General features: G+C 38.4%; 1 protein-coding gene across 1 annotated transcript in view; it reads left to right on the top strand.

Moving 5' to 3' along the window:
- Positions 1–20,835, top strand: part of CDKL5 (cyclin dependent kinase like 5) — a 155,319-nt gene that overhangs the window by 55,673 nt on the left and 78,811 nt on the right. The gene's annotated exons all lie outside the window — the stretch shown is intronic.

Below are 20,835 nucleotides of genomic sequence, written 5' to 3'. Positions count from 1 at the left end.
GTGCTCAACAAAAGGACCCAAAAATAGGAGACAGAAGGAAATAACAAAGCTGAGAGCAGAAATCAATGAAGTGGAAACCCGAAAACAATCCAAAAGATAACGAAAACAGAAGTTGGTTCTTTGAAAAAATAAACAAAATTGATAGACCATTAGCAAATCTAACAAAGAAAGAGAGAGAAAAACTTGATAACTCGTATTAGAAATGAAAAAGGGGAGATCACTACCGATATTGCAGAGATTCAAAGGGTAATCAGAAACTACTTTAAGAAACTCTAACCACTAAAAATGAGAACCTGGAAGAAATGGATAAATTCTTGGAGTCTTATAACCTCCCACGGTTGAATAAAGAGGATGTAGCATATCTAAACAATCCCATCATTATTGATGAAATTAAAACAGTAATCAAATGTCTGCCCAAAACCAAAAGCCCAGGCCCAGATAGATTTACTAATGAATTCTTTTAAACCTTCCAAGAGGAACTACTACCAATCCTGGCAAGACTCTTCCATGAAATAGAAAAAACGGGAACACTTCCAAATAGCTCTTGTGAAGCCAACATCACCTTGATACCTAAACCAGACAGAGATTCTACCAAAAAAGAAAATTACAGACCAGTATCCCTGATGAACACAGATGCAAAGATCCTCAACAAAATCCTGGAAAATAGGATTCAATGCCTCATTAAGAAGATCATCAACTACGATCAAGTAGGTTTCATCCCAGGAATTCAAGGATGGTTTAACATCCATAAATCTATCAACATAATACACAACATCAACAAGAAGAAAAATAAAAATCACATGATCATATCAATAGACACAGAGAAAGCATTTGATAAGGTCCAACACCCACTCTTGATCTAAACTCTTAGCAAGATGGGAATGGAAGGAACCTTTCTGAATATAGTTAAAGCCATCTAGCACAAGCCGGTGGTAAATATCCTCAATGGAGGATTAACCCTCTTAATTCTGGCACAAGGAAAGGCTGTCCTCTCTCACCACTCTTATTCAACATAGCACTGGATGTCCTTGCTATAGTGATCAGGCAAGAACAAGATATCAAGAGCATTCAGATAGGAAAGGAAGAAGTCAAGCTCTCCCTGTTTGTAGATGACATGATACTCTACTTAGAAAACCCTAAAGACTCTACCAAAAAACTTCTAGAAACAATAGACTCATATAGCAAGGTGCCAGGCTACAAAATTAACTCACAAAAATCAATGGCCTTTCTATACACCAATAATAACAGAGAAGAAATGGACATTAAGAAAACAACCCTATTCATATTAGTGCCACACAAACTCAAATATCTTGGAGTCAACTTGACTAAAGATGTGAAGGACCTATACAAAGAAAACTATAAAACTCTGCTCCCAGAAATAAGAGAGGACACATAGAAATGGAAACACATACCCTGCTCATGGATTGGCAGGACTAACATCATTAAAATGGTAATACTGCCCAAAGCATTGTACAGATTTAATGCGATCCCTCTAAAAGTACCCATGATATTCTTCAAAGAAGTGGATCATGCACTTTTGAAATTCATTTGGAACAATAAACACCCTCATATAGCCAAAGCAATTATTGGGAAAAAGAATATGGTTGGCATTACTTTCCCCAACTTTAAACTGTACTAAAAAGCAATAGTTATTTTAAAAAAAGCATGGTATTGGAATAAAGACAGACCCTCAGATCAGTGGAATAGACTTGAGTACTCAGAGAATGTTCCCATACAATCATCTAATCTTTGATAAAGGAGCAAGAAGTCCTAAATGGAGCAAAGAAAGCCTCTTCAACAAGTGTTGTTGGCACAACTGACTAGTCACTTGCAAAAAAAGCCAACTTAGACCCCAGCTAACATCATGTACGAAGGTAAAATCCAAATGGATTAAAGACATGAAACCATAAGGTATATAGAACAACATGTAGGTATAACACTCCATGACATTGAGACTAAAGACATCTTCAAGGAGGAAATGGCACTCTCCAAGAAAGTGAAAGCAGAGATTAATAGATGGTAATATATTAAGCTGAGAAGCTTCTGCACCTCAAAGGAAATAGTGCCCAGGATACAAGAGCCACCCACTGAGTGGGAGAAACTATTCACCCAATACCCATCAGATAAGGGAATAATATCCAAAATATACAGGGCAGTGACAGAACTCTACAAGAAAAAAAAAACATCTAATCCCATCAAAAAATGGGGAGAAAAAATTGATAGACACTTTGATAAAGAAGAAATACAAATGGCCAGAAGGCACATGAAAAAATGCTCCACATCACTAATCATCAGGGAGATGCAAATCAAAACAACTATGAGGTACCACCTCACACCACAGAGATTGGCACACATCACAAAGAATGAGAACAAGCATTGTTGGCGGGAATGCGGTGAGACAGGAACTCTTATCCACTGCTGATGGGAATGCAGACTAGTTCAACCTTTCTGGGGAGCGATATGGAGATTCCGCCAAAAATTGGAAATTGAGCTCCTATATGATCCAGCTATACTCCTCCTAGGAATATACCCTAGGAACACAAAAATACAATACAAAAACCCCTTCCTTACACCTATATTTATTGCAGCACTATTTACCATACCAAGACTCTGGAAACAACCAAGATGCCCTTCAATAGATGAATGGCTAAGGAAACTGTGGTACATATACACAATGGAATATTATGCAGCCATCAGGAGAGATGAAGTTATGAAATTTCCCTATAAATGGATGTACATGGAATCTATCATGTTGAGTGAAATAAGTCAGAGAGAGTCAAAGACGGAGAATGGTCTCACTCATCTATGGGTTTTAAGAAAAATGAAAGACATGTCTCAACAATTTTCAGAGACAGAAGAGGAGAGGGCTGGACATTACAGCTGGCCTCATGAACCTCACCACAAAGAGTGATGAGTTTAGTTAGATAAATAACTACATTGTGAACTATCCTAACAATGAGAATATATGAGGGTAATAGAAAGCCTGTCTAGAGTACAGTGGGGGCGGGGAGGGGAGGAGGGATATTTGGGTCTTTGGTTATGGAAATGTTACACTGGTGATGGGGGGTGTCATCTCATACGACTGAAACCCAACCACAATCATGTTTGTAACCAAGGTGTTTAAATAAAAAATTATTTTTTTTTAAATTTTTTTTATTTAAACACCTTGATTACATACATGATTGTGTTTGGTTTCAGTCATAAAAGGAACACCACCCATCACCAGTGCAACATTCCCATCACCCAAGTCCCAAATCTCCCTCCTCCCCCCCCAACCCCTGCCTGTACCCTAAACAGGCTCTACATTTCCCTCATACATTCTCAATATTAGGACAGTTCAAAATGTAGTTATTTCTCTAACTAAACTCATCACTCTTTGTGGTGAGCTTCCTGAGGTGAGCTGGAACTTCCAGCTCTTTTCTCTTTTGTGTCTGAAAATTATTATTACAAGGGTGTCTTTCATTTTTCTTAAAACCCATAGATGAGTGAGACCATTCTGCGTTTTTCTCTCTCTCTCTCTGACTTATTTCACTCAGCATAATAGATTCCATGTACATCCATGTATAGGAAAATTTCATGACTTCATCTCTCCTGACAGCTGCATAATATTCCATTGTGTATATGTACCACAGTTTCTTTAGCCATTCGTCTGTTGAAGGGCATCTTGGTTGTTTCCAGAGTCTTGCTATGGTAAATAGAGCTGCAATGAATATAGGTGTAAGGAAGGGGTTTTTGTATTGTATTTTTGTGTTCCTAGGGTATATTCCTAGGAGTGGTATAGCTGGATCGTATGGGAGCTCGATTTCCAGTTTTTGGAGGAATCTCCATATCGCTTTCCATAAAGGTTGAACTAGACAGAATTCCCACCAGCAGTGGATAAGAGTTCCTTTCTCTCCACATCCCCGCCAACACTGTTTATTCTCATTCTTTGTGATGTGTGCCATTCTCTGGCGTGTGAGGTGGTATCTCATCGTTGTTTTGATTTGCATCTCCCTGATGATTAGTGATGTGGAACATTTTTTCATGTGTCTTTTGGCCATGCGTATTTCTTCTTTGTCAAAGTGTCTGTTCATTTCTTCTCCCCATTTTTTGATGGGGTTAGATGTTTTTTTCTTGTAAAGTTCTGTCAGTGCCTTGTATATTTTGGAGATTAGCCCCTTATCTGATGGGTATTGGGTGAATAGTTTCTCCCACTCAGTGGGTGGCTCTTGTATCCTGGGCACTATTTCCTTTGAGGTGCAGAAGCTTCTCAGCTTAATATATTCCCATCTGTTAATCTCTGCTTTCACTTGCTTGGAGAGTGCAGTTTCCTCCTTGAAGATGCCTGTAATGTCCTGGAGTGTTTTGCCTATGTGCTGTTCTATATATCTTATGGTTTTGGGGCTGATATCGAGGTCTTTAATCCATTTGGATTTTACCTTTGTACATGATGTTAGCTGGGGGTCTAAGTTTAATTTTTTGCAAGTGGCTATCCAATTGTGCCAACACCACTTGTTGAAGAGGCTTTCCCTGCTCCATTTAGGATTTCCTGCTCCTTTATCAAAAATTAGATGGTTGTATCTCTGGGGAATATTTTCTGAGTATTCAAGCCTATTCCACTGATCTGAGGACCTATCCTTATTCCAATACCATGCTGTTTTGATAATTGTTGCTTTGTAGTACAGTTTAAAGTTGGGAAAAGTAATTCCTCCCATATTCTTTTTCCCAATGATTGCTTTAGCTATTCGAGGGTGTTTATTGTTCCAAATGAATTTCAAAAGTGTCTGATCCACTTCTTTGAAGAATGTCATGGGTATCTTTAGAGGGATGGCATTAAATCTGTATAATGCCTTGGGGAGTATTGACATTTTGATGATGTTAATCCTGCCAATCCATGAGCAGGGTATGTGTTTCCATTTCCGTGTGTCCTCTCTTATTTCTTGGAGCAGAGTTTTATAGTTTTCTTTGTATAGGTCCTTCACATATTTAGTCAAGTTGATTCCAAGATATTTGAGTTTGTGTGGTACTATTGTGAATGGGGTTGTTTTCTTAATGTCCATTTCATCCTTATTACTATTGGTATATAGAAAGGCCATTGATTTTTGTGTGTTAATTTTGTAGCCTGCCACCTTGCTATATGAGTCTATTGTTTCTAGAAGCTTTTTGATAGAGTCTTTAGGGTTTTCTAAGTAGAGTATCATGTCATCTGCAAACAGTGAGAGCTTGACTTCTTCCTTTCCTATCTGGATTCCCTTGATATCCTTTTCTTGCCTAATCGCTATAGCAAGTACTTCCCGTGCTATGTTGAATAGGAGTGGTGAGAGAGGACAGCCTTGTCTTGTGCCAGAATTTAGAGGGAAGGCTTTCAGTTTTTCTCCATTGAGGATAATATTTGCCACTGGCTTGTGGTAGATGGCCTTCACTATATTGAGAAAGGTTCCCTCCATTCCCATCTTGCTGAGAGTTTTGATCAAGAATGGGTGTTGGACCTTATCAAATGCTTTCTCTGCATCTATTGATATGATCATGTGGTTTTTATTTTTCTTGTTATTGATGTTGTGTATTATGTTGATAGATTTACGGATGTTAAACCAGCCTTGCATTCCTGGGATGAAACCTACTTGATCGTAGTGGATGATCTTCTTAACGAGGCATTGAATCCTATTTGCCAGGATTTTGTTGAGGATCTTTGCATCTGCATTCATCAGTGATATTGGTCTGTAATTTTCTTTTTTGGTAGCGTCTCTGTCTGGTTTAGGTATCAAGGTGATGTTGGCTTCATAAAAGCTATTTGGAAGTGTTTCTGTTTGATCAATTTCATGAAAGAGTCTTGCCAAGATTGGCAGTAGTTCCTCTTGGAAAGTTTGATAGAATTCATTAGTGAATCCATCTGGACCTGGGCTTTTGTTTTTCGGCAGACATTTGATTACTGTTTTAATTTCATCAATGGTGATGGGGGTGTTTAGATATGCTACATCCTCTTCCTTCAACCGTGGAAGATTATAAGAGTCCAAGAATTTATCCATTTCTTCCAGGTTCTCATTTTTGTGGCGTAGAGTTTTTCAAAGTAGTTTCTGATTACCCTTTGAATCTCTGTCATATCAGTAGTGATCTCTCCTTTTTCATTCCTGATACGAGTTATCAAGTTTCTCTCTCTCTCTTTCTTTGTTAGGTTTGCCAGTGGTCTATCAATCTTGTTTATTTTTTCAAAGAACCAACTTCTGCTTTCGTTGATCTTTCGGATTGTTTTTTGAGTTTCCACTTCGTTGATTTCTGCTCTCAGCTTTGTTATTTCCTTCTGTCTTCCTATTCTTGGGTCCTTTTGTTGAGCATTTTCTAGTTCTATTAGCTGTGTCATTAAGCTACTCAGGTAAGCTCCTTCTTCCTTCCTGATGTGTGCTTGCAAAGCTATAAATTTTCCTCTCAGTACTGCTTTTGCTGTGTCCCATAAGTTCTGAGAGTTTGTGTCTTTATTGTCATTTGTTTCCAGGAACCTTTTTATTTCCTCCTTGATTTCATCTCGGACCCACTGGTTATTGAGCATGAGGCTGTTTAACTTCCAGGTGTTAAAGTGTTTCTTCTGAGTCCCTTTGGAGTTCACAAATAATTTCAGAGCCTTGTGGTCAGCGAAGGTAGTCTGCAAAATTTCTATCCTCTTGATCTTATGGAGGTATGTTTTATGTGCCAGCATGTAGTCTATCCTGGAGAATGTCCCATGTACATTGGAGAAGAATGTGTATCCAGGTTTCTGGGGATGGAGTGTCCTATATATATCCACTAGGCCTCTTTCTTCCATTTCTCTCCTCAGGTCTAGTATATTCTTGTTGGGTTTCAGTCTGGTTGACCTGTCCAGTGTTGACAAAGCCGTGTTAAGGTCCCCCACAATTATTGTGTTGTTGTTGATATTATTTTTCAGATTTGTCAACAGTTGTATTAAATATTTTGCTGGCCCCTCATTCGGTGCATATATGTTTAGGAGAGTGAATTCTTCCTGCTCTACGTACTCCTTGATTAATATAAAATGTCCGTCTTTGTCCCTTACAACCTTCCTGAGTATAAAGTTTGCATTATCTGATATTAGTATGGCCACTCCAGCTTTTTTATGGGTGTTGTTTGCTTGGATAACTTTTCTCCAGCCTTTTATTTTGAGTCTATGTTTGTTCTGACTATTCAGGTGCGTTTCTTGTAGGCAGCAGAAGGTTGGATTGAGTTTTTTGATCCATTTAGCCACTCTGTGTCTCTTAACTGGTGCATTTAGTCCATTGACGTTGAGAGAAAGAATTGTCCTGGGATTTAACGCCATCTTTATTTCAAAATTTGGTGTGTCTTTTGGGTAGTCTTGTCTTAGATTAGGTCTTTCAGTTTTTCTCTTAAGACTGGTTTTGTGTCTGTGAAGTTTCTGAGCTGTTTTTTGTCTGTGAAACCATGTATTCTTCCATCAAACCGGAAAGTGAGTTTTGCTGGGTATAGTATTCTGGGTGAAGCATTCATTTCATTCAGTCTTGTCACAATATCCCACCACTGCTTTCTGGCATTGAGCGTTTCTGGTGACAGGTCTGCTGTAAATCTCAGGGAAGCTTGCTTGAACATGATTTCCCCTTTTGATCTTGCTCTTTTCAGAATTCTGTCTCTATCTGTGGGATTTGTCATTGTGACTAGGATGTGTCTTGGGGTGGTTTTTCTGGGGTCTCTTTTGGTTGGTACTCTTCGGGCATGCAGGATTTGATCACATATATTCTTTAGCTCTGGAAGTTTCTCTTTAATGATGTTCTTGACCATTGATTCTTCCTGGAAATTTTCTTCCTGGGTCTCTGGGACTCCAATGATTCTTAAGTTGTTTCTGTTGATCTTATCATAGACTTCTATTTTCGTCTGTTCCCATTCTTTGACTAATTTTTCCATTGTCTGCTCATTTGCTTTAAGTTTTTTGTCCAATCTCTCCTGCTGTATGGAATTGTTATGTATCTCATCTTCCACAGCACCAAGTCTATTCTCAGCTTCTGATACCCTGTCCCAGAGCTTATCCATTTTGTCATTCACTTCGTTTACTGACTTTTTCAGTCCTGTTAGTTGACATGTTATTTCAGTTTGGAGTTTTGTCATTTCTGCCTTCATATTTTCTTGGTTCTTATTAGTGTTCTGTTCAACTCGATCCATGGTTTCTTGGAGTTTGTTGAGCACCTTCCATATTGCTAGTCTAAAGTCCTTATCTGAGAGGTTGATTAGTTGTTCAGTCATTATCTGGTCCTCAGAATTGTCATCTTCATTCTCTATGTCTGATGCTGGCCTGCGTTGTTTCCCCATTGTCACACTTGTATTGTGGGTTTTTCTACGTGTTGTAGTGGTATTCATTGTCTATATGATGTAGGCAGCACACTCCTCTGGCTCCTCCCTTTCTGGATGGGCTGACTTGCCTCTAAGGGAGGGGAGTCCTCCGTGGATGAAGCCTCACACTGGGTCAAATCTTAGGCCCGAGCATGCAACAGAGAAGACAGTCCAGAGAGAAATGTTTGCTTCTGTGATATAGCGCCGTTCTTAGTGTGATTTTTCCTTCTTGTTGCAATGGAGTTCTTTCCTCTGAGCCTCTTTTTGCCCCACTCGCAAGAGTTTCACGCAAGAGGACAGTAGACAGACATAGACAGGTCACACTCACAGTCTTTCACAGCTGAGCCCCACTGGGCCGGTGTACTTTCGCGGATTTTCCCCGCCTGGTGTCACACACAGGGAGCCAGCTTTTGCAAAGGTTAGCCGGTTTTTATGCTCTGAAGTCCCTCCCTGAAAATGGCGTCTGGGCGAGCGAGGTTTCTGGAGGCTCTTTTTGCCCCACTCGCAAGAGTTTCACGCAAGAGGACAGTAGACAGACATAGACAGGTCACACTCACAGTCTTTCACAGCTGAGCCCCACTGGGCCGGTGTACTTTCGCGGATTTTCCCCGCCTGGTGTCACACACAGGGAGCCAGCTTTTGCAAAGGTTAGCCGGTTTTTATGCTCTGAAGTCCCTCCCTGAAAAAAATCTAAATAAAAAATTATTAAAAATAGGCATAGTAGGATGTATAAAAAATAATGAAATAGAGAAAATATAGCAATGTATTATAATTAAAGTTATATAAATGTGGAATCTCTTTCACAAAGTGTCTTACTGTACTTAATACTTTGGGACTTGAATTGACTGAGAGTGGCTTACTATGCAGAGAGTTAAAGCTGAATATAAGGAGACTAACTACTTGCTATATTTAAATATAACAAGAGGTGCCAATTTAATTTAAATGTGGGGGTTAGTTTTCTTAGTTAATTGCTATTACATTCTTTGAAATACTTAGGTTTATAGTGATAAGATAATAGGTCATGGTAGAAGTATTTCTGGGTTTCTGAATACAGATTAAAGGATGAGAGTTTAAATTTTGCTTGCAGGAGCCTCTGGTCCAATCTTGGTCATCCACCAAACACCACTGGGCGGGCACATCACTCTCCCTCCTAGAGTATTTACAATAGCTTTCTGGGTTTATAGGTTTGTTTGCCTTTATCAACTATATAGTTCCAGACAAATGTTTTTTATTCTTTTTTTTTATGCTAGGCAGGCCTAAATTTCATAGCCTACTGGATATATTGACTTCAATGTCCAAAAGAATAAAAGAGTTCAAGAAAAACCTGTTTCAGGAAGTTCAGTGGTTGTGTTAAGAATGTGACTTATATTTCTAAGAAAGTCTGTGATATTGATTTTCTATTCCAGGTGGTCCAAGCTTGGTTCATGTGGGGTCCAAGCTTGCTTCATGTGGTTCAAGCTTGGCCCTCCCCACTATCTTTCCCAATGTCCCTTTTTCTCAAAGTGCAACTAATGCCAAATGGCTCGGTATGTATAGGACTCCTTCAACAACACACAGTGCTGTCAGTGACCTAGGTAGTAGCTGCTTACCAGCTTTGTGCTAGTTTTCATTACTGGAGATATCTCATACTGCACTATTCGAAGTTAGATGATGTCTCTATTTTCATATATGTTTTGCCAGGCTTGAGGGAATCTTTTTATCTCAGTAAAATGGGGGTGATGATAAAGGAGAATAATTCTTCCTTTATATTGTTTTGTATCACAGAGTAAATGAATAAATCTCAATGATTGCTTTATGTTCACATATCTTCTGAGGTGACTTCATTAGCATTTTCATTTTATTTTTCATAAAAGATTTTGAAGAACAAAAGCAATATTGGTTTTGCAGCTTATTTAAAAATATTAGGCATCATGATTTATAGTACTGATCGTGGTAGGATTTCTTTTATGCATAGAACATTCCAGCACCATATCCTTCACTAGAGGATCTACTTCCTCCACTGTTGCCCCAATGCTCCCCATTCCCCGCCCTATACATACCCTGCACTAATATGCTTCCTATTGAGGACCAGGCCTCAGGTTCTGTTGACTTGGGGCATTTGTTATTCCCCTACTATGTTTCTTTATATCCACAATAAGGGAGATCATTTGGTGTCTTTCTTTTCTGGCTAACTTCATAATAGTATTAGCATAATAGTCTTTAGAATCCATCCACTAGCAGCACTAGATTATATGATTTTTCTTATAGCTGAGCAGTATTCCTTTGTATACAATCACTATAGTTTTTTCTCTTCATTTATTTTTATTTTCTTATTTAAGCACCTTGGTTACAAACATGATTGTGGTTGTATTTCAGTCATATAAGAGGACACCCCCCATCACCAGTGCAACATTCCCACCACCACTGTCCCAAATATCCCTCTTCCCCACCCCGACCCCACCTGTACTCTAGACAGTCTTTCTATTTCCCTCATACATTCTCATTGTTAGGATAGTTCGCAATGTAGTTATTTCTTTTTAAGCTAGTCATCTATTATTAGATATGGGAGTATTTCTAGATTTTGTCTATCAGGAATAGTGCTGCAATAAATATAGGAGTGCAAATGTCTTTTCTGAATAGAGTTTTTGGCCCCTTGATATAGATGCCAAGAATTGGAATTGCTGGATCATATGGAGCTCATTCTCAGTTTTTTTGAGAAGTATCCATCTTGTTTTCCAAGAAATGTTGAACCAGCCATATTCTCCAGCAGTCAGATCTCCCGGACATCAATATTGACTGTTTTTCCCCTTTATAGTTGTGCACATCTCACTAGTATGAGGCAATAGCTCATTGTTTTGACTTGCAGCACATTTTCAAGACCTACAGGAGGTCAGAGTTGCCATGGAGCAAAATAGGTTTTTAATCAAGACAGTGGTAATCTTCTTAAGAGCTATCTCCCGAAGGACTTCTGAAGAAGGTTTTGAAATTTTAAAGGATCTTATGTTTCCTTTTATCATCTTCATTTAATGAAAGCTTCTAAAGTGATGTCTGATGAAGGCACAGCAAGCAGAGGCCATCTGGGGAGAGAAGCTGGAGATCATTCCAGTAGTTCCACGTGGGCTTTGGCTTGGACAGAGTCATCATAGTGAGGAACTTGGGGCGAGTTCTAAGGAGAGTGGAGGGGTGGTGAAATCAGATTTCCTTTTCCAAACACAGTTTGGTTGCTGAGTTGTGGATAGTTTAGAAGTGAGAGGCTCAGGAAGAAATCCATAGTCTTGAAAGAGTATGGGGGGACTGTTCTGGTAGAAAACAACAAACCCGTTTTGGAAATGATGTAGCGGGCAAAACCCCTCTGTGATTAGTGAGAGGCAGGGGGGGTGGATTAGAAGGTACTGTCAAGGGGGGTGTCAAAAGAGAACCTAAATTTCTGACTAGCATTTACTGAGACTTAGGGGCAGGGGACAGGATCAGATTCAGAGGGGTAAGGTGTAGGGATGGTTAGGTATTCTATCTAAATATTTTACACTGATCTACCCTAATTTGACTTCTCTAATGATTAATGGAAGACCTATCCACACCGGAAGTGGTGCAAAGAATTTTATGTTCAATGGGAATAAATGATAAAATAGATTTAGTTATAAATAGATGAAAATAGAATTAGTCATAATTTTATGACTCACTTGATTTGAGGGTAGTGGTTTTCTGTGAGTATTTCTTTGTTTGATCACACATGGTCCTTTTTTTTTTTGACTGTCTCCTGTCTCATTGTCCTTGGCAATATATTGATATTTTCATAAGGCTGACTTTTTTTAGAGGCCTGAGCATGAGATAAATTCATTGAATTTTCCTTGTAAAGCTTTTCAAATGTAAGCATTTTCTTGAAATATTCTTTGCATACAAATTATGAACAGCTTAGAGTTTCCACTGGTATTTGTGGTGACAGTATCCCCGTAATGTGAACCTTTGTAAAGATGTTTTGCTAGCTATTGGTGCTAACTTAGTATGACACTGCTAAATTGTTTTTAGCTGGATAAATCATGACTGTTCAGTAAAGGAAGTAATAATAGGTTTCTCACATAGCTTTGTAAGGAATATATAATATATATGTATATAATATTTTAATGGAGATATAATTATAGAATTGCTTATAAAGCAATTGTTTTTGTAAAAAGAAGCTAAGTATAATATTTTAGTAGTGGAGTTTGTCTTTTTTTTTTTTTTTTTGGTTTTTCGACCACACCCAGTGACATTCAGAGGTTACTCCTGGCTATGCGCTCCTGGCTTGGGGGACCATATGCGACGCTGGCGGATCGAACCTCCCTTCGTCCTAGCTAGCACGTGCAAGGCAGACTCCCTACCACTTGTGCTACTGCTTCAGCCTCTGGAGTTTGTCTTTTAATCACCTCAATTTTAGTTAGTATTTCTTTTTGCAGTTTATTGTCCTTTTTTTTTAACGAACTTTTTCTGATTTCAACCAGTGGTCAGTCTCTCTCTCTCTCTTTTTTTTTTCTTTCTTTTTGTGGTTTTTGGGTCACACCCGGCAGTGCTCAGGGGTTACTCCTGGCTCCATGCTCAGAAATTGCTCCTGGCAGGCACGGGGGACCATATGGGACGCTGGGATTCGAACCGATGACCTCTTGCATGAAAGGCAAACGCCCTACCTCCATGCTATCTCTCCAGCCCCGGTCAGTCTCTCTCTTTAAGGGGAAGTATTTATAGTAGAATACTGCAAATCAGGTAAAGTAAATTTGAGCAGGGCTTTTCAATCACAGAATTTTTGCATTTGGGGTAGATACATCTTATCTGGCCTGGCTGTCTTGTCATATATTCAACAGCACCTATGAGCATTTTCAACTCTGTGTGTGTGCGGCTTCCCCTCCCCATTGTGACAACTAAAGTTGTCTAGACAGCCCAGTGATCTCTAGACATTTCTAGATGGCCCCACTTCCCCTATGCCCTGGCAGAGCCATTCCCTGTTAAAGACCACTGAATAGATTTAAATTCATTTAAGGGGCTGGAGAGATAGCCCAGTGGTAGGGCGTTTGCTTTGCATGTAGCTGATCCAGGACTAACCATGGTTCGAATCCCGGAATCCTATATGGTCCCCCATGCCTGCCAGGAGTGATTTCTAAGTGCAGAGCCAAGAGGAACCCCTGAGCACCGCCAGGTGTGACCCAAAAATAAAAGCAAATGCATTTGAATATTGGGGGATTGCTGTGAGCCCCAGAAAGCTGTTGCAAGATGCATATAATATCATGATAGCAACCTGATTTCAGCATACAAAACAGTAGTAAAATTTCTTAGCTATTTAACTTCTTTTTCTTCTTAGTCTTGTATATAGCATCTCAGGTTGGTGGTAGCTCAAGTTATAAAATGTGCTGTGGATTGCCTTCTGCCTTCCTCTGAAATTAATTGCTTTGTAAGAAAAACATGCACGGGAATAGTGTGTACCAACCTCTAGATAGGAGTAGCCTCCTGGAAGTAAAGGAGTAGGAATGAATGATGGGATATTTATGACATTTTTACACTTAGAGGGGAGGGAGAGAGGAATTCGAAGCAAAAACACCAACATTTATCAACGGCTACATTTTCATCATCAATCTGACTGGAACTCCTGGGCCATCATTTACTTGTACTTTTCAACTTGGGTCATCAGCTTTTACTTAGTGCCATGAATAATCGTGTACCAGGATGTCAACTTCTGTCCATAGGAGATGCTTCAGACACATGGACATTTATACATGGGCTCATACATGGACACTCATGTCCTATCTAGACATGAAGCAGGGGCTCACAAACTGCAATGAAAGAAATGTTCCCTTTTGATTTGTTTCCTTCTGTGGGCTGGAGAGCTAGTACAGCAGGGAGGGCATTTGCCTTGCTCATGGCTGACCTGAGTTCTGTCTTGGGCATTTCATATGGTTTCCTGAGCATAGCAGAAATGACCCTTGAGCACATTGAGAAAGGAGTTAGCCCTGAGCACCCCAAAACAGAAAGCAAACCAAAATAGGTGAGTTTCCCATATGACTTGTCTGAAGTACTTAATAGTTATTAGTTAATTTATCAGCTGTGCTGATTTCTAAGTAATAGGTCGAGTAAAAAATCTTAAGCAATTTGTTGAAGAACAATTCTAGTTATTATCATTGCTTACCATGGGTGGTGTTTTGTATCTACTATCAGATGAATTCGGTGTAGTATTTTAGATTTGACTCATCATATGAAAATAATGTAAAAATTTTTTTTGGCCCTCACACCTGGCCATGCTCAGAGGTTTACTTCTGGCTCTGTGCTCAGGACCATTCATGGCAGGCTCGGAGGACCAGGTGGGATGCTGGGGATTGAATCACGTGCAAGCCAAGCGTCTTACTTGCTGTATTATTGTTCCAATCCTGATAATGTAAATCAATTTATTCTTGGTAATTTTGAGGGCTTTCTGAAAATGGAAGTACAAATAAAGATGGAATAATGAGAAATTTTTGCTCATTTCTAGGTATAGATTTTATAACTGACATTAGTAGAGAACTATTATAAAATTTTTGAGCTAGAGAAATTAATCTCCCCCAGAATGTGTTGTGAATATGTATATTTTAGAATATATATTTCTACCAACAACACTTACTATGAAGACTGTGGATGAGAAATATGGCAGTGGATGAGAAATAATCTCCAGAATAATTTTCCAAGTTTGAATTCTTAGCTCTTTTACTTCCTAATTTTAAGATCTTAAGACAAATAATGGAAATTCTCTAAAGCTAAATATCAGCCTCTGTAAAATCAGCGTGATGATAAAGATCTGCTTCAGATTGTTGATTAGGTTAAATGAGAATAATATATGGGAAACTGATCAAAGGTCTGGCACAAAACTACTTAAAAACAATTAGGTAAAATAAAGCTTAATTTTTCAAGTGCCATTATGGGTTGATAAAGGTTATGATTTCTAGGCTTGTAATATTTTGCTCCTGCTGAAAGAGGTGTCAGTGTGAGAAAGCACTTCGAAGTCACTGGAATATTTGCATATAAAGTATATGTTGGCCTATTTTTAAATACTTTACTTGTCAAGTCGGATTTCCTGCTATTTGTATGACGATATTAAAGAATTTTCTCCTCAGAGTGTAACAAAGGGAGCGGATTATAGAATATAACCTTTGGAATTGTTTCATCCATGACTAGTAAAATAAAATCAACAACCCCCCCATTTCATGATACATGTTGAATGATTCTTTAAAATTACAAAGCAAAACACTTCAAAGTTACTCATACTACTTCCTTTTATAGTGAGTAATAGTTTAGAGAGCTTAGTCTTCCAGAACATTAATTAACTCAGGTTATGTAACTACACTTAAGATGGCTTAGTTCATTTTATGATTATTAGTACCAATTAGTAGCTTTGTCCAAATCTTCAGGGACAGTTAATTATGGGAATAAACCAATTATTCAGGAGCTTTAGATGATCAGTAGTAGCAGTTGTGAGTTTTGGTTATAAATTTCTAGATCCAATAAGATTGTTTAGTGACTAAGGGGCCATGTGTCTCCTGGGGCTGGAAGCATTCAGCCATCTGACCTTGGGGGCTGCAGTGCTCTGTCCCCCACTAGCTTACAATAGTATTTGTACTGCCAGCTCTTTATCAGAGACTAAACACTGCGGAGACAGAATTGCACTGGCTTGTTTGTTGCCTTCTAGGATCTGTAGGCTCTTGTAACAGAGTCCAGGAGGCTGAAAAACCCACCCATTCTTGACTGACAGATGCCAGGCTTGGTGACTCTTGCTTTCTTAGCAAGGATGAGCTTTTAAGAAAAGATAGAGCAGCCTTAGAAAAGGACATGGGAAGATAAAGAAACTTTACTCTGATGTTTCGGAAGCAAAATTGAGTTCTAAAAATGGCTTTTTGGAATAAAAAGCAAGTGAAATGAAGACATCTGCTTAGTCTGCTGATGGAGAGCGTGGAGAATGTGACCTCTGAGCAAGAACAAGCTGAAACATGCAAACAACCTGAGGTGGGTTGAGATAAGATAGAGGAAACTTAAATGAAGGCAGTCAAGAGCATAATTGATTACTGCAGTTCTGAATAATTCACTTGTATAATATTCATTAAGTACGTATTGAACATCGACTGTGGTCTGGTAATCTAGGTGTTTATGTTGCAGTTGTGAACTGCAATATATAAATATATAAAGCAATTATGAAAGCGCCAATTTAAAAGTTACATGGTTTTCAGCGGAAAGTATTAGAAGAATATAAGTTGAAATCATCTTTAAGGTTGCCAGAATTCCTTTTAATTTTATTTCCAGGTAATTCAACACACTCCCTCTTCCTCCCATCCTCCCTCCACCCCCTCTTTCTTTCTCCACCCATTTTATTCCAAGAAACTATAGATGGGCATAAAGGATGTTGTCAACAATGAAACAGAAATTAAACTGACCTTTGGACAACACTAAATACCAAAGACCGGGAGGGCATTTGCTGTTCATCTGGAGCCTTATGTGCATTAGAAACTAGCAGACTTCTTTTAAAAACCTTCACTTTCTTTTTTAGAAAGTGTATTGGTATATCCTGGAAAACCTAGCAGTCCATACCCACACTTTCCAGTAAAACTGCCTTGATCCACAACTAAGCTCCAAAGAACATGATGGTCACTGACTCTTCCCAAGTCGACTGGTCTGGGCTGACAGCTCTGGGAACTTCTCAGAATGGGGACAGGCAGATTCATTTTTCTGCCTGAAGGCACAGCTGTCCACAGCCACACTCCATACCTCAGACAGAAACTGCTTCACAACTTAACCTTTTCAAGTTGTCAAGCCACAAAATTATCCCAGGTATATAGAGTCTGGACTGCAGCTATATGACACATTTCAACATTTCATAGTAGTATCAGCTCAGTAGGATTTTAGTAAAGTTGATGGGAAAGTTGATTGAAGCTCACTACCCTAAATAGTAATAGAAGGCTCAAATAGCACCAACCAGCCCAGTAAATCATTAGACAGTGCATTTAGTAACACCACGGAAACATATAACAATTGTTACAAATTGACATAAATTTTGATAATTCCATTTGCTTTTGTGTTGCAGCAAAATATTTGGAGTAACTTTGTGCCTATAAGGAGGCAGGCGAGGGTGGTAAATGGAAAACTAGAATGGAAGGAAATTTACACTGGTAGTATGATTGGTGTTTAAGCATTTACTACCTGAAACGATTTTGAATAGCTTGGTAAATTGTTGCATTAAATAATTAACGATGAGGCTGGATGGTGGAGGATACCATCCAGCCCACATGGCTCTGCAATCTCCATGCAGCCGGCAAGTTCCAGGCCCAGGTGAAATCACTCACTCACACGCAGCCATCAGGAAGAATCATCTTTATTCATGCCCTAGCCACCACAGGTGTGTGGCCTATGTCAACCTTTCAAGCATTCAGCAATATTTTGCTAGCCCTGCATCTTATCTCCTGTTAGCCATCTTCCCTCTGGGCTCCATGGCCCAAAGATCCAAAAGCCAGGAAGCCAAGCCGGGCCAAAAGAGAAATGGCAAAAGGGCCTGAATCCCCTGGCTCAGAGGTTTATCTATCCTTTTCCAGACCCCTCCCAGAAATGGGAGGTCTTGCAGGTAGTTACACCTATTATCCGGTTCCCAAAACTCCTCCCAGATATGGGTGGGTCTTGGGGTACACCACAGTAAATCACAGTGTTAAAAATAAAAATCTTCAAAAATAAAATAAAAATATATTTGGTGTGTGGATTTTGTTACAGGATAGTCTATATCTGCTTGAGATTTGCTTTAATAAGCATGCAAACCTCCAATGTCATTGGCAATTAGTGACATTTTGCTAGGGTTTGCCAGGAATATAATCTTTTTATTTTGGGGGCCACACCCAGTGGAGCTCAGGAATTATTCTGGCGCTAGGCTCAGAAATCACTCCTAGCAGGCTCGGGGACCATATGGGATGCCGGGAATTGAACCCAGGTCTGTCCTGGGTTGGCTGCATGCAAGGCAAATGCCCTACTGCTGTGCTATCTCTCCGGAATGTAATCTCCACAGGAATGTAATCTTATAGGTACCCAGAAGATGGTAGACAATGTAATATTGTTTCCCCCAAATTCTCTGCTTTTCCAAGTGTCATTTATGTGCAAGAATATTTAGTTATGTAGAAGTTATGTAGAAGTGAGGTACTATCTTAGCAAGTTATCCAAAGATTCACACTGATTGAGCAGATACTAACTCAAATCAAGTGAAAACTACAATGGAAAGTAACCTGGTTGTAATCGTTCAGGTCATTTAAATATGTAAATAAATATAGAATAAGGCTGGTGAGACTGTCCTGGGGTTCAGGTTTTTGCCTTGAATGCCCCTCACCCCACATGGGTCCCCAGCATCTAGTATGGTTTCCTGGAATTGCTAGAAATAGCCTCTGAGCATAGAGCCAGTCACAACCGTGAACACCTCTGGGCATAGCCAAAAAAAGAATTTTAAGGTGATAATAAATATAATAACTCATGTATGAAAAATTGAAAATTATGTAAATATCTAACTATAATTGCTTATGTCTGTATAATTTTAAATGTAGGTAAATAGTTCCAAGAAGAAATATGTTTAACAAAATAGTAAAAGATATCTGTAACTCCAGATTAATATTTTATAGTTAGTTACAATGATCTAAATTGCTCCTGAAATGTGAATTAACAGGCCAATAGGATTAAATAGATAAAAATTCTGAAAGAGAAGGGGCCAGAGTGGTGGCGCAAGCGGTAGAGCATTTGCCTTGCACGTACTAACCTAGGACAGACCACAGTTCGATCCCTTGGTGTCCTATATGGTCCCCAAAGCCAGGAGTGATTTCTGAGCGCCTAGCCAGGAGTAAGCCCTAAGCATCACTGGGTGTGGCTCAAAAAGGAAAAAAAAACTCTGAAAGAGAAATCTAAGTGTGTATATAAAGATGCTGAAATATAACAAAGGACTAAAGATGCATGGTATAAAGAGTATTGGAAATGTTAATGCTTAGAAATCATTAACTTTAGACTGCAAAATTAATTCTGTATTTAAAATTACAGGTGAATAAGAAGTTAAATTATTTAAATATCAAGATGCTGGGGCTAGAGAGATATTACACAGGATAGGGGTCTTGCCTTGCATGTTACCTGAGTTTGATCCTCAGCATCCCATATAGTCCACTGAGTACCACCAGGAGTAAGTCCTGAGCACTGCCAGGTATGGCCCAACACTCCTTTTATAATTCATATATATATAATTCATTAAAAAAGATGATTTTAAGAATTATTTAATGACAGGTCAAAAGGTTCCTCACATAAAATTAAGTGAAATAAAAGCAACATACAACATAATATATATTACCATTCTTCCAGCAGAAATAAATATGGGAAGAAAATATGCCAAAATGTTTGCAAGGGTTAAGAATTTTAATTTCTTCTTCATATTCCCTTTATAACTAGTCTTTTTAAATAAGTTTTATATTATTTTATATTTTCTATATAAATTTGTTATTTTTATCAACGTTTTGAAAAATGAAATGTTACAGTATCCCCCAAAGTTTTCCTCTCAATTCATTCATGTTTCACCACTGAATTGATTGTATATAGAAAGCTTTATTTTGTCTCATTTTTAAAAGTAAACATATAAACCTTATTGAATATATGTGTTTCTTTATATGTATGTTTGAGTTGAGAATTTTTCATGATTTTAATGAAAGATATAATTAAAGAATCAACATTTAATAGTTATCTTCCCTTCAGGCCACTGATTACTATTGAAATTTTGATTATGAGATATGAGGGAAAGGGAAACCTAATGGATTTCTTCAAGATAGTATAAATGTGCTACCTATACATTTACATTTGTAGTCATGTTATTGGAACAAGTTTGAACTAAAGAAGGTGTGTTAAAAGTGACACCAAGTTAAAAAAAAATGTCACACCAAGTTTTAACAGAATGCAATTGAAAAAGATGTGTGACACTTTCAATAGAGTTTAGAATAACATTTCCTGGATCAACTCTGTAGTGAAACTTTTGAAAAGAACATTTATATCAGTCACTTGATGATCGTATCTTCTTGACTATGGCCTGGAATTGTGTCCCATTTTTAATAAGTTTGAGTTTTGATGCAGGCACAAAACTTTTGTCTTTCGTTGTGGCGCCCAGTAGTTAATCCGGGTGTCAAGCATGCCAAGCATATATTTGCCATACCACTGAACTATGTCTCCAGCCAGAAGCATAATGTTTTATGAAAAAAAAATTCCTTCTCAAGATCTTTCCCACTTAGAACAAACAACAGACCATAGACCATAACCAGTCAGAAGATATTTGCTTGTTTTTATTTTATTTCTATTTCAGAAGATCTTTATATGAAGAATCTTTATTCTTTTACCAAAATTAAAAAAAAAATTTTCTTCTATAGACCAGACTTAGATTCAAGTTATTCTGTCTAGTGGTACTATGTTCTTAGCATTTCAATTTACTTTTCAGACCATATTTTGTTCCTTTTCAACCAAAATCTCAGATATCTTTGGGTGATATTTTAAAACAGCATTCTGCTCACAAACTAT

The sequence above is a fragment of the Suncus etruscus genome, chromosome X (genome assembly GCF_024139225.1).
Source record: "Suncus etruscus isolate mSunEtr1 chromosome X, mSunEtr1.pri.cur, whole genome shotgun sequence".
In the NCBI taxonomy this organism is placed as follows: domain Eukaryota; kingdom Metazoa; phylum Chordata; class Mammalia; order Eulipotyphla; family Soricidae; genus Suncus; species Suncus etruscus.
This window is presented reverse-complemented; position numbering and strand designations above follow the sequence as displayed.